General features: G+C 36.0%; 1 protein-coding gene across 1 annotated transcript in view; it reads right to left on the bottom strand.

The window, feature by feature from the left end:
* LOC106669909 overlaps positions 1-14391 on the bottom strand; it is a 153882-nt gene that overhangs the window by 93017 nt on the left and 46474 nt on the right. The gene's annotated exons all lie outside the window — the stretch shown is intronic.

Raw genomic sequence — 14391 nt, 5'->3', positions numbered from 1 at the left:
CTCTGCCCCGGCCAAAAAGACAAAAACCTCCTCAAGAGGAACAATAAAGAGTTTTTCTGTTCCTTTTTTCCATCGAAGGACTGTAGGTACAACAAAGGAACACGGCTTTTTATCGTTTGCAAATGGTTACGGCCACAGAATGGGCAGTTTTATCTATTGTTTTCTAAATAACACCGACAATAGGTATTAGTCTTGCTGTTTAGATAGATTCATTCTTGAGGATGACAATTGGTGTTGAATTTTTTGTCCTTTCTTTTTATTTACTTTCCCTGTCTCCTTTCTTCTTCTCACTATCTTTTTTTTCGCTTAATCTCTTCCTTTCTTGCAAGATGTTTCCAAAGACAATTCTCATATAATTTTAAATTAATTAAACTAGCAAATATCCTGCTTGGAATAAAGTCATTAAATCCCCTGCTGTTTAACTTACCTTGGGTCATTTTGGTGAATGTGAACAGTTAAAATAATTAGAAATTCACCAAGGTCCATAGATTTTTGTTTTTCTAGAATAGAAACAGTCGTGAAAAAAACCCTTTTCGTAACCAAACCAATCCAACCGGGTTTGTAGATTATTAAGCCGTTACATGACTTTCACCTTAAGTCCACGATGTGACTGGGTAATACAGAAGTGATAGAATGTCAAACGAATAGTCGGAATTAGAAAGAAAAATGTAAAAATACATCAAGCATCGTAGAAGACCGAAAATCATTAAGAGATTCTGCCAGGGGCTTGGTTAATGATCTAATCAAGCTATTGTCAAAGGAGAAAGCGCCTCCCAAGTACTCAAAAGTAAAAGTAATTCCATTTTTGCCTTTCATTTTCTTTAAGATACTTTTTCCTTCTGGCAGCCGGTTGAGGTCGTTTACCGTTCGCGTGATCGACGGTTGTGGCCTTTATTGGAACATCTTTGTCTCGGAAGGAATTTTTCAGTGCGTCGCCGGCATTTATTTCGAAAGAACTTTTAAGACCCGAGGGTATCACGTGTAATAGCTCGGGGCGAGAATGAAATTTACGGCCCTGCAGATAAGACTGGTCGGCCGGTCGGGATATTTTGCCCCGTGTTCCACCCCCGCACAAGCTGATCGCATGAGGAGCTGCACAATCGGGTTTTCATCTGAACCCGGTTTTAACGACGTGAGAAATTCAAACAAATAATAATTTCATGCCGGTACTAATGGATAATTCTCACCTCAAAACCCGTTACGGAGCAAACTTGAGAACATCCTTTCTCTCAGCTTCTCTTCTCGTCTATGTTTTCAAGGAATTAATTAACTTTAATTAAGGGAAGATCTGTGATTAAATATTTATTCTGGATGTATATATAAATTTTTCCTTTAAAAAGATTTGTATCGAACGAATATGGAATATTTCATATTTGGGCAGTTTACGTCTATCCTGAACAATATTATTTATATCCCAATTAATTATTCTTTTCATCTAAGGTTTTTGGTCGAGATGAAAAATTAGTGTCACGAGCGGGATTCGAACCTACGACCTTCGGCCGAATACGCCGCTGCTCTAACCACTTATGCTATCATGACTTCGATCCCCTCGGGCACCAACTCCTCATCTCAACCTACCGTTCGAAATTTCCCTCTTTTTGCCATATTTTCAATTTTATAGTTTCTTGTGCCCCAGGCATTGGATAGGGCGTGGCACCAAAAGTTCCCACTCATTATTTTCTTATCCTTGGAGCTTATTGGGGTGGGACAACGAGTACTCAGAACCGTATCAGCCGGTGTCTCACAAGGGAGCATCCTCGCTCCCACCCTTTAATACAGCTGAGTTTCCTATACATCCATATCATCACTACCTAAATTACTGAAATTTGTTATTTTAACCCGAACACCATTAAACCATTATTATCCAATAATACCTTGAACTTATCAAAAATCGGTGCAAAACATGGAAGACAAGACTGAATGAGGAAAAATATACAGTGTGTATTTACTCAGAAAAAACTGTTTTGCCCTCCATAAGGCTGCAATGGCAAGAAACTATCGACTTCCACCCAATTTAGATTCTTACGGCCAACCTAGGAAACAGACTGGCATGGAATTCCAACGTAAGACTTAACTGAAGACTTTTACATTTTGAAGTCTGCACAAGTCACTACTGCGGCCACTTTGGACAAAAAAAAAAGCAAAGTTCCTTCGAATTTTCCCTCTTTTTTGCCTTTTATCTAATGTCGTATAATCAGGATTAGATTCTCAGCGACTTATGAAGTGGCCACGGTAATTAGTGAAGTAATAGTTTATTTTAATTATTAAATTAATCCATATTTGTTTAGTGGCCAAAGTTGACCATATTAATAATCCCAATTAATTATTCTTTTCATCTAAGGTTTTTGGTTGAGATGAAGGGGAGTTGGTGGGGGATGACCGAGGGGATCGAAGTCACGATAGCTCAAGTGTTTAGAGCAGCAGCGTATTAGCCAAAGGTCGTGGGTTCGAATCCCGCTCGTGACACTAATTTTTCATCTCAAGCAAAAACCTTAGATGAAAAGATTAATTAATTTAACATATATAGATTATTTCTATCATTTTGGTCTTGAACACGCACTTTTCAAGATCGCGAAAAGCCAAAACACGTCTGACAAGCCTAAACGTCTAACAGTTAAACCAAAATAATCCGAAACGAGGCTATTTTTCCTAAACCTTTTTTTAGACTATTCCACCACAAGCGTATATTTGAAACCTTACAAAGCTTGTTTGTTGATTAACCAATCCATTTGCTGTCAATTTTGCCTCGCTATTTTCTAAGAATTCTTGCAAACAAGAATATTTTCTTGCATCTAACCATTACTTCTCCTTGGCCATTAGCTGTTCGTTTGCAACTAAACAGGTTTTTCCACCATAAGTCGTTATTTTGAACCTAGAGAAGTTGTCTTTGATGGTTATCAAATTCATTTAACTGTTTCTTAATTTATTGAAACAAGTCTTTTTTGAACCTAAATGTTTTTATATATATTGAAACATTTGGCCTCAATACTGTCTAGATGACCGTTAGAGGAACCTTTGAACAAAGAATGCTATTTCCCTGCACGCGGTTTTCTCCTCAACTCAGATTTGTTGACTATGTGTATCAATTGCGTTGGTCCGCTTTGTTTCGCTGTTTCTTCATTTCCTTTTTAATATTGGGTGCATCTACATGTTATGTTTGCCTAGTTAGAAATTAAACCCAGATAAGCGCGCATTTTCCATCACATTGTAAATTTGTTGCATTTTGGTCGGCTTTCCCTGTTTCTAAAGCTTATTAGCAAAGAAGGCTATTGTTTTGCTGTTTCTTAATTTACAGAAGTTATACGTCGGATTTACCTACGGACGTTTCCCCTCAAAAGTTGATAATTTAGACCTTAAATCCGTCTTGAAGAGATCAAAAGAAGTTTTCATGAATAACAGAATATCTAAATCGATAAGGTCGGTCCGCTTTGTTTCGCTGTTTTTTTTCGTTTACAAACGAAGAAGACCATTTTTCTGTATTTGTATGCAATTTTTGCTTGATCAATTATTTGAAACCAAACACCGTTTTCTCCTGAAGTCAGTGCTTTTCACCTCTGACTGGTTCATCACCTCGCAGACTTTGAAATCTCATTATTTATTTGAATCTTAATGAGACAGAATTTTTCCAATTAGAAGGTATACGAAATATACAAACAAACGTACTCAAAATATCGAATTGAAAATGTATCTGTTTTTTATGTACAGTTTTGATACTCATAAAACTATCTGTATTGTTCCAGAGGCCTTTGTATTATCCCTCCAAGAAGAATGGGAAAGAATTGTGCAATTTTCGTGTCGTATTGAAGGATATTTAAATAAATCAAATGTGTTTACATGAACTAATGATAAACAAAGGTTTATCAATTTTGTTCGTTCATGCTTTTACATGTAGCAAATTGTTGTTTATATTCAGAATAAGTTACAGATTCGCGTGAAGACATCATCAGGAACCTGCAAGAGAATCGTGTCCGTGAGATCATTAGTTGTTCTGTGAATAGAATTTTGAGATGATGACCTTCAAATTTAGGATTTCATCTTGGTTGGTTGGACATTGTATGCACTTTATGCCATCATCATTACCATTATCCATCAATAGAAATAATGTATTTGGTAAATGTGAACATAATATTGTATATGCAAATAAGAAATAAATTTATTGAATTGTTAAGTTATCTAACAAATGGATTTTTTTCGGATGAAGTATTTTTATAATATGTCCAATAAACAGTGATTTTGTAGAATTTTATTTATGTTTACAAGCGCGTATTTTGAAAGAAGGAATTATACATGTTAATTGTGCTTCCAAGTTCTTCATTTGCATATTTATTCATGTAGGGTGGGGAATTTATGTCAGCCCATATCAATTTCCGAGGTATGCACTACCTCGTGGGCAAATATAAGAGTGATAATTAGGAATCTCTCTTGGAAATGATACAGTTTTATGATTATGAGGAAGGAAGGACACAGGAGTCATTTTAGCCTTAGTAAATATGTTACGGCTGCTTTCAAGTCTGAGGATTACCTAAGAATTACACAGTTCGGCGTTTCAAGAATTTCGAATACAGTATCTTGGCCAAAGCCCAGGTAGTCGGTCAAAAACGGGCACGGCATTATTGAGTAGGTGCGGCCTGAAGGGAATTTTCATCAGTTGATTCACACCGAGTTGAAAAAAAAAACAGATTTCAATGCTGAAAAGTGGAATTTTTCGACTAATGTGACTTTTTTTAAGCAGGGTTCTATTCTTACATAAGGGGAAAAATTCGGAGCGAAACTGTTGAACTCGACGCGACATCGTCTGAAGTTCGCATGCCGGTGTGCGTGCTGACGCATCGAGGTAAGTTCATGCCTTCCATAAGAATCGCCTTGCTCTTCCATATTTGCATTCCCCGGGCAAATGGGACGAAAGCTCCGCTAGGAAAAGAGCCCATTCACCGATCGGCCTTTACTCTTTCAACGAATTCGACTTGAATTACAAAATCCCCTTGGATAAATGGAAAGTTCTAGTGTTGTCAGCCTTATCATCGGCCCTTATATAGAAAATCCGGCCATATGCCTGAAGATGACGTATTCGGAGAAAGTTGACCATCTGTCGGGTATGAGGAAGTGTGAAAAACGTAACTAAATTAATTAGCAGACTTAGTCAATTCTAACAATTTCAAATTAAAACCAAAATAGTCCAAATAATTGGGAAATGCATTGAACCATGGTAAATACAATGAAAAATCACCTTAATCTGGGGAAAATTCTTTAAGAAATATTATGTGCTTTGGCATTAGCCATTTGATTAAAATACATAAAACAACAAACCGAAGGAAAATATCCATTAACTAATATTATAAGTCGGTTGCCGCAGCGGATTAGGCGTTGACACGGCGCTCATCACTGTAAGGTAAAGGTCCCGGGTTCGAACCCAGCGGCCCTGCATTCGAACCCGACATACTTACAAAATTTTTTTTTTCATGTCCAAAATAAATAAAATACAGTGTCCATGTTTGATTCGCAATGTCTCTTCTCGTTTTGTAATGTCTTAAGCTTCACCTCTACGCTTTGAGGTCAGTACCCGAATTCACATAACACAGTAATTTAATTTATCTGCTAAAATGGGCAAAAACAATGAATATAAATCCGGCCGTCCTGCTTATTTTTGGGCAACATCAATCCCACTTTATTTGGAGTACACAATTGTGACGAAAAATGCCCTATGACTTAAAAAAGATGTGCAAGAATAAATATCTTTCTTCTTCAGTGCCTGAAAAATCATCGAACGTATTTCTCACTTGGCCAAAACTGTTCAAAGGTCTAAAATATCAACTTGATGTGCGATTCTAACCAGGCGTACGTAACATGTAAATGCGCGCAAAAGATCAATATAGAAAACAAATTAAGAAACAGCGAAACAAAGCGGACCAACAAAATTGATTCAAATAGTCGAAATAGTTCATCTGAAGAAGTCTAAAGCGCTGACTTACGGTAAAAACCGTTTTTGGTTCAACTAGAAACAGTTAGTTACCTAGATCAAACTAAATTGTATTTAAATGCAGAAAAATAGTTTTTTTTTAAATATACATTAGAAACAACAAAACAATTCAAACAGCCATAAAATGTTAATTAATCTTAAACGATGATTTTCTCCCCATACAAGTTTTACTATAACAAGTAAAAACTTTAAATTTTAACACTGTCTAGATGACAGGGAGATGTGTCTTTGATGGCTATCAGATTTTCATTAGTTTGGCTCGCATTGTTTCGCGTTGTATCGATTATAATCAAAGAATACTATTTTCCTGCATTTTTAAAGCAATTTTTGTTTGATCAGAAAGAGTAATTTACAACCAAATGCGGTTTTCACTTCAAGTCAGAACTTTACAATTCACAGGGATGAACCTTTGATGACTGTCTGAAACAATTTCACTGGCCCTTTTGGTTTCGCTGTTTCTAAAGTTTATAAACAAAGAATTTTCCTATATTTTGATGCTATTTTCGTCTGATCAGAAGCAGTAATTTACAACCAAAAAGGTTTTGAACCCTCAAGTCTGTACTTTAGTCAAGGGATGAATGAAGTTTTGTAGACTTCATGAATCAATAAGGTAAGTCCGCTTAAGTTCGCTGTTTGTACATTTTTTAAACAAAGAAGATTATTTTCCTTCATTCAGATACAAATTTTTCCTGATCGGAAGCGGAATTTACAACCAAGCAGGAGTTTGTACATGAAGTCAGTCCTTTATGCTTAAACAAATTAAACAGCGGGTTAAGTCTGATGATTATCAAAGATTTATCCATTTGACAACTTCATTAGGCTTAAAATAATAACTTGTAGTGAAAAACGTCTTTTGTCGCAAACAGACATCTTACGGCCAAGAAGTAATTTTCAGGTGCAGGAAAAAATTTGCTTACAAAATTAAGAAACAGCGAGGCAGTTACCATCTAATGTAATTTGATAATCATCAAAGTATGAGAAAATTTCACAGGTTTAAAGTATAAGCTTGCGGTGGAATAACATAAAAGAGATGCATGAAAGATTCGTTTCAAAAATTAAGAAACATGGAACAAACAGCTGGAAATATTTCTCAAGGATTCCTTCTCTAGGACGACACCTACGTAGTTTTAGATTCTGTGTAAACAAAAATGTATATACTTGCTCTGAATCCTGCTGAAAAAGAAGATATTTTACTTGTACAACTAAGACTTAACTGTTTTTTTTTTAATTTGAACTAGATTTAACTAATTTAAATAGTTTCCACTGAAATAATTTCAACCTAGATTTATTATGAATGAACCGGCTGGTTGATGCCCACTAAAAAATGCCATCTCATACCGTTGCAACCAAAATCTTTTCGTCTGCATCTTTGATTATTTCCTCTCCGGCAATTTGCAAAAAAAAAAAACAAAAAAAACTCGTCTGTGTTTCGGTATGTGATCCAAAGCGATTAAATTGATGGCATTTGGCAAAAGGCGGTGAGTCTCGTACGAAGGGGTTCGCCGACCTCAGACCGTTAGGACGCGAGCAGAGAGCCCGGAGCACCATCTTCTTGGCCTGCTCCCCCTTCAGCTTTCCTTTATGCAAATCCTTTGACCCGTCAAGGACTTGCTAAACTCTTTCCCTCTCTCGCCGACCTCCGCCTTTTACCGGAACGGAATTTTCGTGCTGTCAAGTCCTGTCGTCGTTCACCTAACGTTCGGCGGCAGGTGTAATCTAATCTTATCTCGTAGAGACCGCACATCTAGCCGATGGGCCAACCGATAATCCTGGCTTGTGATTAATACGATTAATTAAAACCTTGCTCGGCAGACGCTGAACCGGTTGGACCGATAAGCCCCAGACCTCAGAATCGCATATCAGAGATTATTAGTTTTTCAACAAACGACTATTGAGATCATTTTCATTGTACATATTTAGCAGCGCACAGTCAAAGCGTTAACCTGTAAAATTAAGCTCTCTTCTACCGAGAAAGTATATCGATCATTAAAAATCAGAATATTAATTAAAGAAAATCAACTAAGAAACTTCACAATGTATCTACGTAATGTATGGAATTTTAATTAATTTTATAATTTATTTTAATAAAGCTTCTTTCCTAATAAGAAATCCCAGCAATTGCTATTTTTTAATTCTTAAACAGCTAAAAAATACGTTGCATTGTCAACACCTGTAATCTAGTTATAATATAGCAATAAATTTCCTACATTCCTGCTACTCTCGGTGTTTTCATTTACACACTCTTTTACAAGAAGTAAATGGGTTTTTTGCCGTATGCAAATGAAGATCGAGTGATATTCGAGTTATTTTATTTTCCGTTAACGGATGTTAATCGCTGGACTCAGTCTTATCTCACATTCTCTGAGTAAGAGTTGCGGTACAACCGTTCTCATATAAATAGCCACTGCATACTGTAAAAGGTGGATAATATTAGTTGAAAACAATTTGTTAATGTTATTTTTACAGGAGAAATCTATTGAATTATATTACAGTAGTTTATGAGAGATAGAGATAGATAGATAGATAGATAGATAGAGAGAGAGAGAGTGAGAGAGAGGGAGGGTGAGACAAAGGAGAGAGAGAATGAGAGTGAGAGCGTGGAAGATGTGAGAGGAAACTTACATGGAGCGTAAAAGAAAAAAGGACGAGAAAGAGCGAGTAAGTAAGAAAGTCGAGAAAGAAAGAGAATGAGAGAGAGAGAGAAAGAGAGAGAGAGAGAGAGAGAGAGAGAGAGGGTGAGAGAAAGGAGAGAGAGAATGAGAGTGGAAGATGTGAGAGGAAAGTTACATGGAGCGTAAAAGAAAAAAGGACGAGAAAGAGCGAGTAAGTAAGAAAGTTGAGAAAGAAAGAGTGAGAGAGTGAGAGAGAGAGAGAGAGAGATTTGATGATGATGAACGCTTTATTTATCAATCACACAAGATTTGGTCTCAAGGACAATTCTTCATCTAATAGGAAATACAATGTTTACTCTACTAAGTTTACTCTACTTCTAATTCATTAAATATTAACAAATAATCATTGATGTTATTAATTAATCTAATAACCGTGGTCAATAAGTTACATCTATTCGTTTTACATCGCACTACATATGTATTCAAATTGCCTATTGAAATAAATATTCTAGTTTACAGAATAATCGAGCAATTAAAAAGTAAATAATGAACAAAAGTACTTCTGTACAAATCATGAATTATAAATTGCCATTATACATCTAGAAATAAAAATTCTAGTCACTAAATGGTAATTAAAAAAGAAAAACAAAAAAAAGTTAAATTTCAGCCAGTGAATTGTTAGCAGCAATCATAGCTTGATTTTTAAGACTATTCTGAAAATCGTCAGAGTGAGAGGAAGAAAATGAAAGAAATAAAGAAGAAAGAAAGACAGAGAAAAAAGAGAAATAGATAGATAGATACATAGATAGATAGATAGATAGATAGATAGATAGATAGATAGTGAGAGAGAGAGAGAGAGAGAGAGAGAGAGAGAGAGAGAGAGAGAGAGACAGAGACAGAGAAAGGGAGAGAGAGAGAAAGTGTTGGTACGTTTTGAAAGAACTGATCAGTTATATACACACACTGTATCAGTTATATACAGATATATATATATATCCCCAACAAAACACAGCTAAAGAAACTCAAAATGAGACTGAGTCAATGAAAGGGAGAGAGAGATAGATATAGATAGATAGATAGATAGATAGAGATAGAGAGAGACAGAGAGAGAGAGAGAGAGAGAGAGAGAGAGAGAGAGAGAGAGTGTGTGAGAGAGAGTGAGAGAGAGAGTGTGTGAGAGAGAGTGAGAGAGAGAGTGTGTGAGAGAGAGTGTGTGAGAGAGAGTGTGTGAGAGAGAGAGAGTGTGTGAGGGAGATAGCTTTTCCAGCCAAAGCAATTGTGTTTTAGACTTATCTTGATTGCACAGTTTTTCTTCTACGAATTGGACAAACGCGAAATGCAAACCACTATTTAAAATGGCGAAATGTCTAAACACGTCTGATGAAAATTACAACGCGTAAAGGGGACCAAACCTTGTTAGGTATGTTAGGTAAGATAAGCTACAATTTTACATACATATAGCCGGTATTAGCTAATCGACCTTTTACTCAGTTATTTATGTTATTTGAAGGTTTACGATATCTGATTGATGCTATGTCTCCTTCATTAACCGGGTAAGACGAGAAAACGCCACGAGTGAGAGCCGCTTCCTTTCGCTTGTTTCACCAACCACGGTCCCAATTATTTGTATCGTCCCCCGGCCGATAATAACTAATATCATTGAGGAAGCCAACGTGATTTCGTGCGAAAGTCAACTATACGGTCGGTCTGTTCGGTCCGCATCATTGGCTACGTCTTCACGCTCCGAGATTGGAGGGCCGAAGACACTCTCAGATCTACAACATCACTTTTACCAGCCCATTACTCAACCACGTTACAAATCCCTTTTTGTAATTACAGAAGAGATTCGATTTCGGCCGCCTCGCCCGTGCAATTCTTTGGTCCTTTCTTCGTGCGACGTGCACCAACCTCGAGAACGGGCGTTTTCGGTTTAGGACAGTAAGGACAACCGAATCAAAACAATGTGTAATAAAAATAATAAAACTATAGGGGATTGTGAATTATTCTGTAAATTTATTCATATATTCCAATGATTGATGCTTCTGGGAAGAAAGAGTTCTTACAGGATCCTGGTAGAAAGATAAAAGTTCTGTAAAAGATCCTTATCTCCAAGGTCTATATCTAATAATAATAATAATAATAATTTTTTCTTGTATATAATATGAAAATTAAACACTTTCTATCTACGAACAATCGAATCATATTTATCTTTCTATAAGGTTAAATATCTACCATTTCTAATGAAACTACACTCCTAAATGGCACAGTTGTCCCACTAATATCTCGACTTGATGCCTCTCGTTTGTACAGTTTGTTTCAACACACTTAAAACATAAAAATGGTAAAATTTCCCATGAATTTCGTAATTTTCTGTGTCATTGTTAGTGTTTTTTTTTCAAAACACAGAATTCTGGAAAGGCAAGGAATTCCTATCCGATTATCGACCATCGACGGATCAAAAGGCATCCACTGGGAGCAGAAAGAAAAGCTCCAATCTTCGCTTGATAGTCAATTGCAATTAATCCACCGGTTCCATTCGTTCCCAGCTATTTGTACCGGCTCACTGCGCCCTAATTGAAGAAAAGAATTGCAAGAGGGGAAACATGTTACGGTAGGAACAGTAACGTAACTGTACTCATGTTTAATGTGAGAACACGACGAACATATGCTGATTTAGGTTCTCACAAGAAGCCTCAGTACGACCCGCAAGATGGAAACAGTTAGCAAGAGGAAACACGGGATTTTTTTTCTTTATAAATTGTTTTTATAAATAATAAAAAGGCTGAGACTTTCGAAACTCCTTGGGATTTTTGAAAAGATGAAATTCAGTATGATTAATAAAACTATGTTTTGCGTGAAGGTATGATGGTGTTTTCCTTAATTACTACTTTTTTATCCAATTATGTTTTAGTGGTCTAATTGATTAAGTTACTTCTTTCAATTAATTATTTTTTTTAATGTAAAGTCTTGGTTGAGATAAAATGTGGCCTTGTCTCGCCAAATATCTTACGATTTTCGTTGTTCAAAAGGGATTTTTTTTAAATAGTTTAAACAGGCTAACATCAGATTTACCACTGTTGAAGATAAAAATAAATCTTGTTAAATGCCAGAAATTTATGTAGAACCGACGGACATGAAAATACAAATTCAAGTCAATCTTATCGGTAATTATTAAATTATTTCGACCAATAATAATGAACATGAAAATTTTCGACATATTTTTAATTAAAAAATTAATTAATTAAATTATTGTCAACATTGATGACATTATTTTGTAACGTAAATTTTGAATTTTTGTCTACTAGATCAGCTGTTAACAAAAGATCTTAGGTCCGCCAAATCTCGCTAAATAGCTTACAATTTTCATTTTCAATTGAATTTTCTTTTTAAACTATTTAAAAGCCAAACCAAGCCAACTTCAGATTTACTACTGGTGACTAAAGGAAATTTTGTTAAAGGATTAAGGTTTTTAGTTAAGATAAAAAAGTCATTGGCACGAGCGGGATTCGAACCCACAACTTTTCGGCTAAATACGCCGCTGTTCTACCACTTGAGCTATCGTGACGTCGGTCCTCTCGGACACCAACTCTCCATCTGAACCTACAACCGTTCGAATTTTCCCTTTTTTTTGCAATTTTTCAAATGTCGTGTAATCAGGATTCGATTCTCTGCGACTTACGAAGTGGCCACGAGGAGCTGTTTGTGAAATGATACTTCTTTTACTTATTAAACATTAATACATTTATGTTTTAGTGATCTAATTGACTAAGTTACTTCTTTCAATTAATTATTATTTTTATGTGAGGTCTTGGTTGAGATAAAAAGGGAGGATCGAAGTCACAATAGCTCAAGTGGTAGAGCAGCCGAGTATTTAGCTGAAAATTCGTGGGTTCGAATCCCGCTCGTGACACTGACTTTTTATCTCAACCAAGACCTTACATAAAAAGAATAACTATTTTATTTGTTTAACTGTTCCATAAGATTTAATTTCTCGAAAGCTTTCGGGCCATCATAAAGCCTTGCAATGGGCATGAGTAATCTACCATACCAAGTGAAGATATTTGTAATTATTAAGGTTGACGACTTTGCAATTCAATTTAAACTTTGCGTGTCTTTTTCCTTCCGCGTCGTCACGCACAGATGCTCCAGCAAAACCCACGTATTACTTGCTACTCGACACAATTTCAGAAGGAAGGAAACAATTATTGAAAAAAGCGTTTAGTCAGTCCGAAAAGGAGATTCAATGTCAAAGGACTTGGGATTATTTTTGTGTACGGTATTTCAAAATGAGTGTATTATATATTGGTATTTATTTAAGCTAAGACCAATCAAATCTTTATGAAGATTGTTCATAAAATAAAGAATGTTATTAAAAATCAATGGAGATGTCGTGTCTGCAGAAGAGGATATGTCGGTCTAGAACAAAAATCTCGTTTGACCCCTTTGATATCTTTTTAATTGAGATAGTAACCCTCGGGTCGAGATGTAGGGCTCCGGAACGATCAGGTGTTTAAAAAAAAAAAACATTTTTTGCTAGCCCATTTCCGTTCCGTCCCAGGGGCCCAGGAAGGGCCAAGGGTCACTGACATGAGCCGGGCCGGGACAACCTCCAAGATCACGAACTGCCTTCTTCATTATGCCGTCACGCCGCGACCGACCGAGCCGTGCCCTCGTCGGTTATCAGCAGACTATTGTGGAAGGGGAACACCTGCAGATGGCAAAAATTGGACAGATTTTGAAATCAGTCTAAGTCCAACCTTTCTGGGGAAATACGAAGTGAAACTTTAAAACATCTACCATTTAGCGTTCTAATTTTTAAGTTTCTTAATATCTTGTTTAACATCTGGTTATGACATAATTCAGATGTGAAATCTGATAATTGTCACCTGTGGCATCTTCCACAAGACCTACTTCTACCCGGACCATTTTGTCATCATCAGTTAAAAATTTTATTAGTTATTCTTTTGTGACTAATCTATGTTTTCATTATATAAATCATGATCAATTTATCAACTAAATCTGACCATGAGCAATGTCCCACAAGCCATGCCCTTCTCGCAAGAGGCCAAGGTTAGCGAAAGAAAATTGTGCCAAATTCTTTTAACTGAGTATTTTTTTTGTAAAAGATGGTGTACACCATCAGAAATTTTTCGATTTATCGTCTCATATTATACTGTGATTAGTAAAAAATCTTTTAATTTCAAGTCAACTAGATGTGTTTATGGATCTTAATCAAGCGAGAAACAATTTTTTTTAAATTTTCATGCTAACATTTCTATTTAAGCAACATCTTGTACTTTGTACGACAACACTGAAGATGACGTAATGCCGACACTCGTCGGACTGACCAACACAGCGAGGATAAGACCAAAATGACCGGTAACGACCGAGGAGTCCATAACCCTGCAGACCACAGAGAAATCTCACAACGTCAATATTTTGTTTCAATGTAACATTTATTTTCAACTAAACAAACAATTTATTATGGTTTATAGTTAAATGTAGTTCAATCTGGTTGTTTGGATGGATTTCCAAACAAGAACCATCTGAAGAAGAACGCGTTAGCATCCGTTACGATTAGCAATTACAAGCATTACAAGCACTTTTATTTCATAAACTCCAGCTTGAAGTGTTCATGCCTTTATTAGATTCTAAATTTGTCTGATGTGTTCATAGAACTTCTGTGAATGCATCATCGCTTATAATCTCATCTGCATATTTTACTCGTCATAGTGACATGTAAACAATCTGATTTTCATTTTACCTTCATTATTATATTTGCATGTTGCCATTTCGTGTAAT

This window comes from Cimex lectularius, unplaced genomic scaffold (assembly GCF_000648675.2).
Source record: "Cimex lectularius strain Harlan isolate CLEC.00 unplaced genomic scaffold, Clec_2.1 scaffold146, whole genome shotgun sequence".
Classification (NCBI taxonomy): domain Eukaryota; kingdom Metazoa; phylum Arthropoda; class Insecta; order Hemiptera; family Cimicidae; genus Cimex; species Cimex lectularius.
The sequence above is the reverse complement of the archived record's forward strand: the minus strand, read 5'-3'. Positions and strand labels throughout refer to the sequence as shown.